The sequence below is a fragment of the Sebastes fasciatus genome, chromosome 3, assembly GCF_043250625.1.
Source record: "Sebastes fasciatus isolate fSebFas1 chromosome 3, fSebFas1.pri, whole genome shotgun sequence".
Classification (NCBI taxonomy): Eukaryota; Metazoa; Chordata; class Actinopteri; order Perciformes; family Sebastidae; genus Sebastes; species Sebastes fasciatus.
This window is the reverse complement of record NC_133797.1, coordinates 3,651,534-3,668,314: the sequence shown is the minus strand read 5'-3', so window position 1 is coordinate 3,668,314 and position 16,781 is coordinate 3,651,534. Positions and strand designations below refer to the sequence as shown.

Sequence of the window (16,781 nt, the reverse complement as noted above, 5' to 3'; positions counted from 1 at the left end):
AGCTCACGATACGATACGATATGATACATGATATTGGGTTCATGATCTCGATACGATACAATATTATAACAATTTTAACAAAACTTGAATGATGAAAATATATGACTGAAAAAATAGCCTTTTATTCAAAAGACCTAAAATGCAAAACAATGCTGTTGTTTGCCTTATAGTTACATTTGTATTATATCAGTCCTTCCTCCTGTCCTCTGTCCTCCTGTTCTCTGTCCTCCATCAGTCAGTAACAGTCCTTCCTCCTGTCCTCTGTCCTCCTGTTCTCTGTCCTCCATCAGTCAGTAACAGTCCTTCCTCCTGTCCGCTGTCCTCCTGTTCTCTGTCCTCCATCAGTCAGTAACAGTCCTTCCTCCTGTCCGCTGTCCTCCTGTCCTCTGTCCTCCATCAATCAGTATCAGTCCTTCCTCCTGTCCTCTGCTGATGTCACTCACTGCTGCAGGTAACGTTAGGGCTGGTGGGGGGGGGGGTGCTTTGTCTCAGCCAGCTGATCAGTTTACCAGTAAGATACATGACAAACTAACCTAAACAGTTGGACTACACAGCCTACTGCCAGCTTTAGTTTCAGTCACAACTCAACTAAATAACTAACACGTGTTGACAGTTAGCTGTTAGCCGCCGAGCTAACGCTCTCTGCTTGAGTAAACAGCGGCGGAGGATGAGAGACTGCAGACAGAGCAGATTGAAGCGTTGCCTTCCTTCATGTTTAACCGTTTCATCGTGTTTATGCTTGTTGAACAGGTGTAATAACGTATCTTGGCTTTACACTTTCAAAGTTTTATTGCATTTACTAACAGCAACGGGCATAGCGTCAACTCGTCTCCACCGCGGCCTCTCTGATCAGCTGTTCACTGACTGCCCTGTGTGTGTTGATGTGTGTGGGCCTATGAAAGGAGGCTGGGTCACGGGCGGACATGGCTCTGGGGGTATGATGACACATGCTCAGTGTAACTGAAGATGCGGCCGTGCGTTGTGATTGGTTCAATTTCAGCGAGGGCAGACCAGATTTTACTATGCATGTGTTGTACTCTAAAGATATGACTCGTACTCAGCCTCCTTCTATAGGCCTTGAACAGCAGCAGGAAGAGGCTGCAGCTTTGCCTTAGCCCCGGAGCCCGTATGTACGTAGTATCTATTATGCCCTGATATCGCGATTCTGTTTTGTCACAACGATGCATATCGTCACGTTTTTATATCGCGATTTTTTGTGGCACAATATTTCGTCACACCCCTAAAAAAATAGCAGTTTCAGTGACTACATCCATGTACATCAGCAGTCTCCAACCTTTTTCCCTCTGAGAGCTTCTTTGACAAAATGTAAGTGGCCGAGAGCTACTCATCTTTTATATTATTAGTGACATTTATTCACATCGCTCAGCTCCACCCAAACCAACTGAATAAGCTTCTTTTGTGTGAACATTTAGAAAATAATGATATCCAACGCTCACATTGTGACATCATCAACATCTTAAATTCACCAGCATGTGCATGTTTTTTTTTCTGTATGCATTTATTTACATTTTCAATGTGTCAAGCTCACACTATTAAATTCACATCAGATTAATGTCATAGAAAACAAAACAATGTTGTTACTAGGGATGCAACCAACCGTTTTAACCGATAGTGTTAGTCGGTTAAAATGCTTAATGTCGGTTAACGGTTAAACGGTTCATTATGGACATCCCTAGTTGTTACTTATTTTACTTGTCCTTATTTTCTGTCTGTCCACATTTCACTGTATCACATCACTTCCCTTCACATTCCCTTCATCGTCTGTAGTTCACATGCATGTATTACATGCATTCAGTCTTTGTAACAGTTAGTGAGATGGCTGGCACTGGATGGAGTCAACAAGAGAGGTGTATGCTGGAGTGGATCCACTTAGATTCACTCTTATGGAGTCATTTGAATGTTCATCTGTCAGTCTTGTTCTGAACTTACATGTCATGATATTCGCTCATATCGCTGGATTCGAGTGGAGGAGGGTTAAACCATGCTGTGTACCACTCTGTCTCTAATGGTACGGGACCTTTTAAAAGGGATTCAAAGTGGGCTTGCAACAGATATTTTTCATGGCAGAGTCTGCTTGTAAAATATGCTGCGTTTTTTGATCTCACCTGCCTGAGGAGAACATTTTGTAAAAAAACAAAGTCGCGAGGGGGCTCACGTGTTTTTTTTTAACCAATAAGTGAGCTCTATTTGTATGTGCCGCATTGTGATAGGCTGACTCGATGTCTGAGTCAGACCTACTATTCCTTGTGAGACGGCTGAAGCGCGTTTAACCTCCCTTCTTCACTGAATGTAGGTGGTTTTATTCAATTAAATCAGTTCAAATAAATGCTTTTATGTAATCTAAAAGCATGTCTTGACATGTAGTCTGTTTCTCATTGGGTTAGTCCTTATACATGCATGGACTATTTTTAGATGGAAAGAAATTTGATGTTCACTCCTGTTATAATGAATGTGTACAAGGTAGAAGGATGGAGAGAGGTGGCTTCACTGCAGTTACTTTGAAGCGGGAGACGATTGGCCTCCCTTCACAGGAGGGGCCGGTTCTCTCGTGAGCTCATTAAGCAAAATGGCCGTCATCAATCTCCTTTCTCACCCTCCCAAGGTCGCCGCTGTCATCTATAAAGGGAGCCGTGGTCAAAGTTCAACTTATTCTCTTACCCTGCTTATTATACAGTAGCTGCCCCTTCCTGCTCTCAGGCTAAATTTACCGCACATACCCTGGTGGCTTCAGCCCCTGCCACTCCTCCGGAGGACGTTTTTTGCTTAAAAAAAATGTATTTTCTGGAAGTCTTGCCCACTCTGGTGATTTCTGCTCCTGTCCCCGGTATGAGACACATACAATGTACCCTTGTGGGGAGTTAGTGAGTCATTCTTCATTCCACCGTTGAGAGGGAAGAAACTGCGTCTTTTAAATAGGTGGTGGATGTGTGAAGGGAAAGATGTCGAAGCTGTACTCACGGGCTGTAAAGCGAGAACAGGTGCATTTTATAGGTTATGTTGCAGCTAACCTTTTTTTTCAATATCAAAAATAGGGATGGGTATCTTTAGAATTTTTTTGATACTACTACTCTTTTCGATGCTAAAGCAGCATATTTGCCCACTCCCATGTTGATAAGAGTATTAAATACTTGACAAATTTCCCTTAAAGGTACATTTTGAACAGATAAAATAATGTGTAATTAATTTGCGATTAATCGCAATTAACTATTTTAAACTATTGACAGTCCTAGGTGTAACGTATCAGACATTCATGCAGGAGACCGCAGTTTGCGTCCCGTCACAGAACTGCTATTGATGTTTTTTTTCAACCTTAACCATGATGTTATCTTAACCTTAAAGAGAAACTGTTTTCACACATCAGAGTCTGTTGACAGGTGTTGGTGTTGGGAGTAGTACTACTGCATACTATGCACAGCTCCAGAGGGAGCTGTGTGAAGTCTGATAAATTTCTTCATGTGATGTCACTTGAGTCAGCGTCAGTTGGGCCTGAAGACAAGTTTGAAAATGAAAGAAATCTGGAGGTGTGGAGTTGGAAAGAAGTGAGCTTACCAGACTTCAGTAGCCCGCTCCTCATCTCTGCTTGAGGCCAGAGGCTTGAGTTCTTCTTTTTAGCAATGTTGCCAAATTCCAATTTCTTTGCAGTTACCATTGGAAGCACAATAATTTAATTACCTCCACCAAGGCCAAAGGCTTAGGAAGGAGGTTATGTTTTCACATTGTTGGTTTGTTGGTTTGTTGGTTTGTTGGTTTGTTGGTTGGTTTGTTGGTTGGGTTGTTTGTTGGTTGGTTTGTTGGTTTGTTGGTTGGTTTGTTGGTTTGTTGGTTTGTTGGATTGTTGATTGGTTTGTTGGTTTGTTGGTTGGTTTGTCCGTTTGGAGGATTACTCCAAAAGTCCGTCATGGATTTGAATGAAATAAAATGGATGGGTGGGGTGTGGCACAATGAACAATACTTTAGATTTTGGTGGCGATCCGGATCATGATCCGGCTTTGGGAATTTAAAAAAAAAAACTCCGCTCAGCCTGTGCATTAACACCACAGACTTTAAGACATGCGCAGTGTAACTGATGACGCGTTCATGAAACCTGCTTTGGCGGAGGTCTGCGCTCTCCGAGTGCACTTCTAGTTACCGATGGGAATGACGGAATGATTAAGGTACAACAAGACTAATGGTACGTGTCTACTGGGGCGTTTTTTTATCACGAGGAGACGCGCTGCTTCACAGCATTCAACGCTTTGTGGGCTGCCACTAGACACCTCACACTCGGCACCTGATTGGACGAACGATTTCCCTCCGTGGGCTGCCGCTCCTGGCTTTCAAACCGGAAACAGTACGAAGGCTTGTTTGGAAACTTTCTTCTCTTATTTCACGAAAATAGTTCACCAAGATGTGTTTCTGAAAACATTTAAGGCGAGAAATAATCCATGCAGTTGCTGAATCTGTCTTTATTTTGGATCGACAACGTTTAATTGAAAAGATTCTCGGGAGTTTCGAGAGGCGGCGAGACGCCCGTGATTTGCATAAAGTAGAGTAGCCCTCAACCTTATGCAAATGAGGAACGGCCGTCGTGACGCTCCGTCTCTCGAATTGCGCCGCCACGCTACCAGAATGCATTGCACGGCTGTTTACATAGACAATGAATAGAAAGCGTAGAAAGGATGGATCCTGTGGACACGTACCATAAGAGTCTACAGCAATGCTAGCGGCTCTGTGAGGCCGTACAGGCACAGTAGTGCTTTGAGCTATATGCTAACATCAGCATGCCACGGTCTGACAGTGACATGCTAATTTGCTAATGTTTCACTCAATCACTCATCTTCAACCGCTTATTCGGGGTCGGGTCGAGGGAGCAACCGCTCCAGCAGGGGACCCCAAACTTCCCCTTTCCCGGGCCACATTAACCAGCTCTGACTGGGGGATCCCGAGGCGTTCCCAGGCCAGTGTGGAGATATAATCTCTCCACCTAGTCCTGGCTCTTTCCCGTGGTCTCCTCCCAGCTGGTCGTGCCTGGAACACCTCCCTAGGGAGGCGTCCAGGGGGCATCCTTACCAGATGCCTGAACCACCTCAGCTGGCTCCTTTCAACGCAAAGGAGTAGCGGCTCTACTCCGAGTCCCTCACTGATGACTGAGCTTCTCACCCTATCTCTAAGGGAGACGCCAGCCACCCTCCTGAGGAAACCCATTTTGGCCGCTTGTACCCACGATCTAGTTCTTTGGGTCATGACCCAGCCCTCATGACCATAGGTGAGAGTAGGAACGAAGATTGACCGGTAGATCTAGAGCTTTGCCTTCCGGCTCAGCTCTCTTTTCGTCACGACAGTGCGGGAAAGCGAATGCAATACCGCCCCCCCGCTGCTCCGATTCTCCGGCCAATCTCACGTTCCATAGTTCCCTCACTCGCCAACAAGACCCCGAGGTACTTGAACTCCTTCACTTGGGGTAAGGAATCATTCCCTACCTGGAGTAGGCAATCCATCGGTTTCCTGCTGAGAACCATGGCCTCATATTTTGAGGTGCTGATCCTCATCCCGGCCGCTACACACTCGGCTGCGAACCGATCCAGTCAGTGCTGGAGGTCGCAGACCGATGATGCCAACAGGACCACATCATCTTTGTTTGCTATTGTTTTTCTCATTGTTAAATACTTTAATCGGTTGACCGTTTAAACACAATGAGTAGACCTGCAAAAAAAAATAAAGGCTGCGCAGCATTCAAATGTTGAATGAAGCTTCCAACTATTGGGTACAGCCCTAGATCTAGTTGTGTGTGAGATCATGTAGAAGCTTGTGCAAGTATTTGTGCACGACCAGATTGTGTGTGTGTGAGTGTGTGTGTGTGTGTGTGTGTGTGTGTGTGTGTGTATTTTCACTGCTCGCCAGCCACAGAGTCGAGCACAAGCCCGGCTGATGAGGAAGCATCCCAACGTGAGCTCTGTGTTCTGGGAGGATGCAGCACGGCGGAGGCACTCACTGATTGTTGCCTGAAATTAGAGGCCTGCTGATCAAGTGCATGAAAGATGAGGGCGAGAGAGACAGCCAGAAAGCAGAGAGGGAGAGAGAAAGGCCCTCATTAGCTAATTTTCCCCTCCCAGCCACACATGAAACAAGCCATCATACCCGTCATTACGCCTCCCTCCCTGATTTTAATTGTGAGAGCCCCGCCGCTTCTCTGGATGTCAGACTTTTTGTTTAATCCCCCCACCATCTCTCTATCACTCTATCATTTCTCAGTCAAGGGGGAAAAAGAGGGGGAAGCACAAGCAGCAGCTGGTAGTAATGGTTGCATCTTGGTAACTTTCTTGGCCCCCTTGAGGTTCACAACTTGCTGAAAATGTCAAAGAGAGTTTCCTGGCTAGAAAAGGGGGTGGAGAGTTCACATAGTGTATGTGTGTCTGTGTGACCTTGTAGTTGGGGAGGTGAATACACGCAATCTTTACACAAAAAGAGCCCTCTCTGTCTTGCTCATGACTTTCCTTTTATCATGGAAAACAGGAGTTATTCATTTCGATGACTTTGCCTCCCAAATGTAGTGTTCAAGGCCACGTTGTGCTTTGATGTCCTGCGTTTATGGTGGGAAATAAGAAAAATCCATTACTTTTGAAGATGTCTGAGCAATGGGGGAGATTAGTCATACTGTAGTTTTCATCTGCAGTAAAGCTGACGAAATGCTCTTGTTAATGCATGGCCGTGCACGTACGCATACACCCAATGCACTCTTTTGTTCCTCTTCCATCAAATACACCACAGTCCCGATGCATTTCAGTCCTTCTCTCAAACACATTTACAAACACAGGTGGTGGATGTAACCCCCCTGAGCAGCTCTGTGTACAGTGGCACCGGCTGTGTGATTAGACAGATAGCGTCGTGGGTACCCCCATACATGTGACTGCTCTCTCCGGGGGTCTTTCCCCAGAGGCTGTCCTCCTCTGTTATGAAAGATCCTCTCCTCTCGTCTCCGCTCAGCTCCGACGCAACGCTCCATTTTAGGAAAGGAGGCTGCTATGACTTAATCAGGGCTTCCCTGTGAGCAATGTGTTGTGTGTGTACGCATGCGTGTGGCTGCTAGCTGAACCGTTAAGGAGGGGAGCCTCGTTAAGAATAGTATTGATTAATGCGAGGGCGCTGGCCCTGGTTTCTGCTGCGAGTAGGAGTAGTGTGCGACCTGTGTGAGTACCTGTGTGCAGTGCTTGAAGTGGAAAATATAAGCACCGGTACTCCTCTTATTCACATGTTGCCGTGTGTATCGGCCGGTATCAACCATCTCTCGACATATTCCTAGATGTTCATTATTTCTTTAATCATATTATACTGTAGTAAGCCTATAATACTCATAATAATAATATTCCAACTGGAACATTATAGGGTTATTATTTTTGAATGCGAGAATCGATATATTTGCTTAATTTGAGTCTATGTGGAGGTAGAAGGAAGTTACCGCTTTTATTGTTGTAGTCTGAGTAATGTGACGTCATATCCGTTCCGTATCCGTCAACCAAAACAAACAGCAAGCAGCCACCGCGGGCCGCAACGAAATAGTAGAAAACAGCGGAGGGTCACCGTGGATACGACCTGCACCCTCCCATGTTAAATCCAGTGTGGTAAACACTACACATCCAGTAAAGGATGGAACCACTTTTGGTTTCACACATTGAAAGGAAAAGCAGAGCTAGACATCACGGCTAAAGATGCATGCTAACTCTGTCACGGACAGGAAACGTTATCGTATCGCGGTAACGTACGGTCGAGCCGGCCATCACTCTCATCTCCATGGTCAAATGGGCCGACGCTACAACTGTAGAGCACCCATATACTGACATTTATGTTAAATGCATTCAAACGGCCCCGATGGAACATTTAATTCTTCTGGAGATAATAATGTTTCATTATTTATATTTGTTCACAAATAAAAAAAAAGATATGACGAACAGTTCACTAATTCTATTACAAAAAGACGTGTACATTGTATTGATAAATTACAGCACCCTCGTTCTCACCTCCCCTCACCCTGGTGCCGTGCCTCGGCTCATCCAGGTGCTCCCCACATAGTTTTTATGTTCATACGACTTATGAGGCGCGGTGCAAATACACTCGATATGAATCGCCGTTATGAATCTCCCAGAGAACCTGATATGGAGTAGGGCAGAGGAGCGTACCGGCAGCCTGTGAGAAGTGCCGGTGCGCAAGAAAAAGTCATGGTAAAATGAGGAAGTGCGTACCAGTGAGTACCGTCCCACGCTGCTTGTTTGCGTTTGTTTGTTCAGAGGCTCGCCTCACCTCCCGTGGGCAGCCTCCTGGCTCCTCCCCATGTGCCATAATACAGCGGATGAATTAATCAAATCAGAAAAAAATGATCACTCCCTAATACCTCGACAAGAGACCTCCACTAATCAAATGCAAAATTGACCCAGGGAGCTCCCGGAATGATTTCCTCAGAGAAATCAATCCTGCCGTATCACAATATGAGCTCTGAGTGGGCCGTTGCTATACCTTCCCAACACAATGACAACAACTGTATTAACAGTTGCAGATGGTGGCAAAGTTCTTTCATAACTGCCTAACGTGCAGATTGGCAAAGTCATCTTGTTGTGTTATTGCAGGAGCTCGGTGCTCAGGGGAATAAGACCAATCCATCACAGCAATTAGCTCAGCGAGTGTTAGAGTCCTCTCTTACACACCAGCTCCCGCTGATCCTCTGCCTGTTTCTCCCTCGCTCTCTCTCTCATGCTTCTCTACCACCGACATTTATCCGACATGATTCTTTGTTTGTCTCTTGCTGCTGTTTTCCTTTATTCCCTTGCTCATTTACTGTCACGTTTCTCCTCCGTCTCTCTCCTATGTCTTCCCCCATGAGAAATGCTTCCTAGTTCCCCCTGCTGAATAATAGAGGCCAGATTGTTTTGCCAGCAGCAGAAGTGGCCCGACACACCTTTTAAAGATTCATCCTGCTGGTGTGACTTTGAGCAATGCTGAGGCTGTTTCCTGAGTGCCACAATCATCCTCCTTTACTGCCGCTTTCCAGAGAGTTTGGGAGGACATAAAGGCTCCCGCATAAAGTATTGTTCTGAACAGCATGCTGAGTGTACAGTTAAACTGGGTTGCAGGCATTTTTGGCATTTTATACTTAGGATGCACCGATACTGATACCGGATTGGATATCGGGCCGATACTGACTCAAATAGCTGGATTGGATATCGGTGACAATGGGGCCGATCCATTATATTCAGTTCTATGTTTATATACTACCCATTATATACTGGAATTTCAATTCCTGTTTGAGTTTTGACCAATTTATTGCTGCATTTAAAAAATGCTTACACCTGAAGTGTAATTCCATTTTAAAGATTTTTTTACCAAGTTGCTGGTGTACGATATATTATTTTAATAATAAATAACAACTCAGTAAATGTATATCTATGTATTTATTTGCTACATTTTGTTTTACCAATTTAGGAAAGCAATGTTTAAGTCCAGCGTGATGTCGCCTTACACATAACCGAATGATCCCAGTCACTTCCACACAGTGAGGCATACAGCTTATTAATCAAACACTGGTATCGGATCGGTACTCGTTATCGGCCGATACCCAAAGCCCAGGTATCGCTATCGGTATCGGAACTGAAAAAGTCGGACCGGTGCATCCCTATTTATACCTTTATTATATTATTATATATTATTATATAATAGGGCTGTGTATTGGCAAAGATCTGGCGATGCGATACGTATCATGATACAGAGGTTACGATTCAATACATCACGGTATATTGCGATTACTGTAAGTAAGGCGATATATAACAGATTTTTAAATTTAATTTTAAGAAAACTGTTGTATACAGAACATGAAATCAGAAAATCTGATTAAAAACCTGTACTTTTTTGAAATGCACTTCGGAAAAAAATTAAAATTACACAAAGTTTACTTTTTTAATGCAACCAACAACAGTGTGATCTGCATTTTGCATTTATCCAACATCATAGCACCACTTTGAGAGGGCACATACTGTACACTGAGAGGGCGCATCTCTTTGCAAATGAAATAAAGTATTGACTTGAGTTAATCTTGGCATGTAAACTATTCATTAAAAGTCGATACAGTGTTTGAGAATTGATACAGCATCACAAAACGTAATATCGCGATATTCAATATTTTTTTCTCGTTTATCGGTGCTTTGATACAACTTCTTATTAACGGCAGGTTTTTTGTGGCTTTCTGGTCTGGGATGTTACTAGGCCGCTGAAGGCTGACTTTTCTCCTCCTCACTTTCTTTCTCTTCCAACTTTTTTCAGGTCATTGTTGCTGTGTTATACAATACATCTTCACACTAAGCAGGTGGAGCAGGTTCACCTCTAGAACTGATGTGGTTGCATGATTTGGTTTCTGTACCCTTATGTATCTTCCAGTCTTTCTAAAATCACATACTGTAGATGGTGTTGTTGTGGTGCCCTCTACCCATGGTGCATCACGTTACAGCTCAAGAGCTCAACTGACTCTTGCCTTCGCAGCAAGATTTCCAAGATACTCTGGGATTGGAGTCAGAGTGGTCCAGACATCTAGGAAGAGAAGAACGCTTTTGTTCATCAGTCCATCTTGTTGCTAAATAATAATTAATGTGCTGCTAAGGAGATGTAAATCCAGAGGACAGATGGTAGTTTTTTAATGGGTTATGTATGATTGTATGTATGTCTGGTGGGTCTTACTTGTCTGTTTGTTTATGGAAACATGCAAACTTAGCTGCCTATTGATGCATGAAGTCAGATTCTGGACTTAACTCATTTTTAACCAAATATATTGTCATATTTGCCAACCGTGAGACCTTAAAAATAGGGAGGATTTCAAAACCACAGCGTTTCACAGACTTTGTTCCCTGCATTCTGGTGACTTTAAAAGAGTGAAAATAACAAAATAATTATTGCACTGCAACAGCATTTTTTTTGTTAACTATTGATTTTACCTTTAACTCTCAGGAAAGGTCCCCTCTGGTGTGAACTTGCATGTGAATCTCTTCCATAAACTAATATCCATCAGTTTTTATTTCTTTTTGCTCCTGCTTGAGTATTTTTTTCTCTTAGCTCTCTTCATTTCTCTCTCCTTCTCTCACTCACTGAAGGTCCTTTCAGACACAACGCGACAACGGCACCACTGCGCTCTGAAACACATTATTTCCAACGGCTTGCGTCGCGCCACGGCGGCTTTTCGCTTCGTCGAGCAAAGCCCGACTTTGTGCGCTGCATGCTGTGGCGAGCGCAGCTTAAACATGAGCTCAAACTGCGATGTATCGCGAGCATAGACTGCTCTCTTCTGCCGGGAAACGACAGTTGGTGTAGCTTTATTGTCGTCCGGCTGGAAACAGTAGGGATTATACACACTTTTCGGTTCCATGAACAGGTTGAGATAACAAAAAAGGTAAAAAAGTGTGAAAATTTGCCATAAATCGGGAGAATTACTGGAGAATTGTGACCCTGGGAGGAAACTGGGAGAGGGCGATGAAAAACAGGAGTTTACTGGGAAAATCGGAAAGGTTGGCAAGTATGTATATAACCATTTCATTGTAGTGAGACCAGTTTTTGAAACTTGACCTCACTTTATAAAATTACATGAGGTGACCTCTAGGATAATCACAGCATCATGAAACTTTACAGCCACAAACTAAAGACCTAGAGCATTCAGAGGATGGATGGATCAAACTAGAGACCTAGAGCATTCAGAGGATGAATTGGCTTTACTAGCTAGATTAACAATAAGGGGGTTTCTGAGCAGTTTCTAGAACAGAAGTGCTCGCCATCCAATCGCTGAAAAATGCAATTCTTTCAGAAATCTCCAAATGTCGAAAGATTTTGATCCCAAATCACAGCATGGCTTTTTCTATGGTGTTCCTCAAGGTCTTGGTGTCTTAATGTGGTATCTTGGAGGGATTATTGATCATTTTTATCATTCTAGTGGTAAAAAATGGTTAAATTTAGCACCAAATCTGTGTAACAAATGGTATCAACCCAAAAATTGCTGCAACAATTTATGAGACATAATAGAGCATGGGGATGACCATCAAATACTTCTATCATAATGTTCTAAACTCTAATACACTGTTACAGTTTATTAATTAATTAATTGATTAATTCATGTTTATTTCTGATTAATGACCAGAACTATTTGAGACACATTGCTGAGCTGCATCTCAAATTAATCTCCAGGTTCCCAGCTTTCAGATGATGTACACCACTTCTATGTGACATCTACTGTTGACCTGCTATCTCCTCCTAAAGACCCCCTGTACCCCTCTATTGTGGGTCTCAGAGGGTTAATATGTGATAATATAAAGTCAATCTCCGTTGGGAGATTAAGTAGTAACAGTAACATCACATAGTAAAATAATCTACAGAGTACAATGTGATTATAGGATTATATTATGTTATGTGTGGAGATTTGGGGAAAATGCGATGACTAAGATTTGTGATCTCTGAAAAAAAAATTAAAACAAGCAATTAAAATGAATAAAAAGATGAATACCAACCACTGTGACAATGACAAGTGTTCAAACCGTTGATGCAGTATGTGTCACCACACTGCAGATGTGAAAAGATTTTTTATTCACTTAGCTGGCCTCATGTTGAGGTAATGGGAATGTGGATACAATATTGCTTCAGTCATTCATACGAAAAAATGTCAGAGCAGGACTAACATTCATTCATTATTGATATTCAAATATTGTTCTGTAAGGTGCCTGCGATTTCTTGGAAGCAATATATTATAGCCAAAGAGGGCAAGTGCTCTTGAAATGCTACAAATATGTATCTCTTCTATAGTAAATCTCTGTCCTTCATACATACTCCCAGTTATTGTAGTACTGTAGTTTATCTTTGCAGTGTTTGAAAATGACTTTTCTCCTTCATCTGATCTGAATGCAGCAGCGATGCCGTTTTTCCACAGATATGAATCACGAGCAGTTGAGCTTTATACGTGGATTCAATAGACTGAACTTAACCTGCTCCGGAGTAAGCTGTGCAGCCTGTGTTACCATGGCGATGTACAGTGTTTAAAAGTGAGTCATCGTGTTATATTGAAAGGGTTATGCCCAAACTTAGCCCCCGTGAGTTTCGTCACTCTGATTGACCTTGCTGATGTGCTGGTGGATGGGACGTGCTGTATGACATTGGATGTGATAAGTATAGAAACCTTTTCTAACATACTGTCGACCAGAAAGCAAAGGCTTTCTGATGCACCTGTTATTCAGTATCCACTTCTATCAAGTGGAGGCATCTTTTGCTGAGTCAGAAGTAAAAAATAATGGACCAATAGTTATGGAGAGATGGGCAAGACTAAAACCTATGGATCAGTGAGGCAGAATCTTGTCCACAGCTCTCACAAACAGCGTTAATATCAGGAACAATATGAGAAAGTCGAAGGTTTGTCCAATGAGTGTGGTGTATGATTTTACATTGGATTAAACCATGTTCGGCACACACAGATGAGGAGTGAACCCGGAGAAGAATATCCTCCCATACATTTTTTAGTTTAGTTCTTCGCCTATATCTCGCTCCCATGATGTTTTGACACCTAAAAATGAGGAACTCTCTCATATCCACATGAGATGATACCTTTTGACTCAGGGGGTGGCAATGAAAAAAACATCAATGGAGGGGCTTACAGGCTGAGAAGGCCGGTTGTGTCCCGGACAAAGCTACGCTATATCTGTAGATATCTAAAAAAAATGTTTGGGATACGAAATTTAGCTGAAATCTGTTGGAAGGATGCAAAGAGGGGTGTAAGAAAATCCGGAAAATCTTGAATATCGCAATATGTTTTGTGATACACTTTGTGAAAACACTATCGATTTTTAATTAAAAGTTTACATGCAAGATGAACTCAGTCAATATATCATTTCACAGCGACTGTGATGAATGCAAATGCAGATCTCACTGTTCTGATTAACTCAGATTTTACGCACATGGTGGTGTATTCTTTATACTCTGACTAGGGATGCTAATTTTGAAAAATGTTCTTACCGTTAACAGACAAGATTTGTGCCTCGCATGCAGCGGTGTACCAGCTGCAGGAGCACAACAGATATTGGTTGACAGGAGTCTCCAGTTCACCGTCCGGGAGCGTTAACTTAGCAGCTACGATGCTGCGTGTAGTGTCGCGGACATGCAGACACTTTCCCAGTAAAAGTCTCCACCGCACATTTAGTTTAGTTTAGCAGGTTGTCAGCTGTGTGTCTGCCCGGCATAGCGATAGTTTGTCTGCCCGGCGTAACTTTAGCGAGTGTCCAACAAACAGTGTGTGTATTTGTTACGTTAGCAGCTCTAGCATTGCCGGAGGCTTCGTGCTCTCCGCCGCGCACGTAGTCTGCGTAACTTTAGCGAGTTTCTGACAGACCGTGTGTGTGTGTTGGCGGTGAGTGTGAGGTTGTTGGTGGCGTTCTAGCTGTGAACGTAGGTGTAGCAGCGTGTGAACACTTTATTTGTCGGTGAATAAATGCTACTAAACTACAACTCCTCCGCTCCGCTCAAGTGAGCCGGAGAGACCAGAGCCAACTTCCTGTATCCTGCAACTCCGGCTCCGCCTCTTAAGGTGGGCTGTTAAGGTGGACCAGCTGTTCTTCTTAAAGTAATGAGCCACTCCTCTGAGCCGCTCAGCTTTTGAATTAATTATTAACATAATAACAGCCAGCCAACAACAGCCAGATTCTTGCCAACACACAGCCCTAGATGCAAAGATGCCATCAATTAACAAATCATTAAATGACCTTATGCCAAGATTAGACCACATAGAAAAAGCTCCATCCGCGAGAGGGACGAAACACGTGATTTTTTAAATATAGGAGATTCTATTCTTATGTGAGTGTTGGGTCATACACAGTTCATGTGAGATTACAGTATGCGGTCTCTGTCGCCGCAGTAAAACAGCGTTAGCGGTGGACCTCGTCACATTTTGGATGAGAAGGAGAAACAAAGAGCATAAATGTAGCAGAATAAACACAGTCATGAATGTGTAATGTGTCATACTCTAACCATGCAGAAAATATTGTCTCAGTCTTTCTGAAGGGAGCTATGCTCACTCATCACATCTGGGTATGTGTGCATGCGAGCACATCTGGGTATGCGTATGCATGTATAGATGTCTGTTCGGCATGGTGTGTGCGTGCTGCGAACTGTGCAAGAAAGGAAAAAAAGCGGGAGTCCTTAAATGTCACATTACTCAGCACAGTAACTACGCTCACGACATGCGATGTGTCAGCCCGCATCACCATCGCCCACTGAGCATGTGCAGAATAGGCCCCCAGCCCTCCACGTGCGCTCGGAATATGCACAAGATGTACACGGGGATGAGCCTGCACAGATCCCCGAGGGTGGGGAATGCAACTTTAATCACCTTTTTTTTTTTTTTGTTATGCTGAGCGCCATCATCCCCCCTGGTTGTTTTTGTTATTGTCCTTACTGTTTGCTCTTTGTTGTCCCGGCGCCATTAAATCATCCACAGCTTCACAGGACGGCTGCACGTCCAACGGGTCTGACTGCTTGTGACATCAGCGTGAATGAAACCACTTTATCATCTCTGTGAGAGAGTGTGTCAGTGTTAAACTTCACATGAAAACCCTCGTTGCTCTCTTTGCTCCCAACCCCTAGTCAAGTTAAACTCCCAGAATGCTTTGCTTCCAGCCATATGGTGCAGGGGCAGCTATTTTTAGTTATAATACTTCTAATTTTCATCCAGCGAGCAGTGCCCAAGACTTTTTTCTTTTGGTGACAATAAAAAATGAAAATATTAAAGGAGCAGTACAATGTGTTAGTGATAAACAGTCGATTCCTGACACCCTCCATCCCACTGCTCTGATGCAGACAGGTTCAAGGTGTCTTATAGTTCTGAGTTGCATGGATTTTAGATGTATAAAATGTGCTGGATGTTCATAGACAAGTTTGATTTGCCTAGCTGAGTGGCTGTTCAGCTTTAGGAATGCCAATAATATATTGTTCTCTAAACCAGGAGGAAAGTCGGATATATATATTTTTTTTCAGGGGGACTGAGCTTCAGTGAACTTATTCCCTTTGACCACATACAAAACTAGAATGGCACTCGGAGAGCGCAGACCTCCAACCCCCAGGGTCACATGGCTGCCGGGTCTCAAACTTTCTCATTTTACAGCTAAACAGTACACTACAAGACGATTCTGACAACATTTTACGTGACAAGTAGTCATTACAGTAACAGAATATTGATTCATATTTGATCAGCGCTGCCTAGTTTGACCGTTTGATCGGAGTTCGTGAGTGATTGACAGCTGCTCGGAGACGGCAGACTCCAGATCGTCTCTGATTGGTTGTTTTCCTCTGGTCTGGGAAATCTTGCAGATACCATTAGGATCACTGGAGGACACAGAGGAACATGATTTTTTTTAAGATTACCTGTCTCATGCACTACTGTCAGGATATAGTGATATAGTTTTATAAAAATATTTTTTTTTTAATCATATTTGCTCCATTTCTACCCACTGCAGCTTTAAAGGGAGATTTGTTAAGTATTTAATACTCTTATCAACATGGAAGTGGACAAATATGCTTCTTTATGCAAATGTATGTATATATTTATTATTGGAAATCAATTAACAACACAAAACAATAACAGATATTGTCCAGAAACCCTCACAGGTACTGCATTTAGCATAAAACAATATGCTCCAATCAAATCAATCCGATGGATTCTTCAGGTTTTTCTAGTTTCATATGATACCAGTCTCTTCTCTTTAGCTTTCAAACTGAGCCCGCTA

The 16,781-nt window shown here is 43.2% G+C and overlaps 1 protein-coding gene across 1 annotated transcript in view; it reads left to right on the top strand.

Annotated features, from left to right (window-relative positions):
* LOC141765123 (sodium/potassium/calcium exchanger 3-like) overlaps window positions 1-16,781 on the top strand; it is a 69,233-nt gene that overhangs the window by 6,629 nt on the left and 45,823 nt on the right. The window lies entirely within an intron of this gene.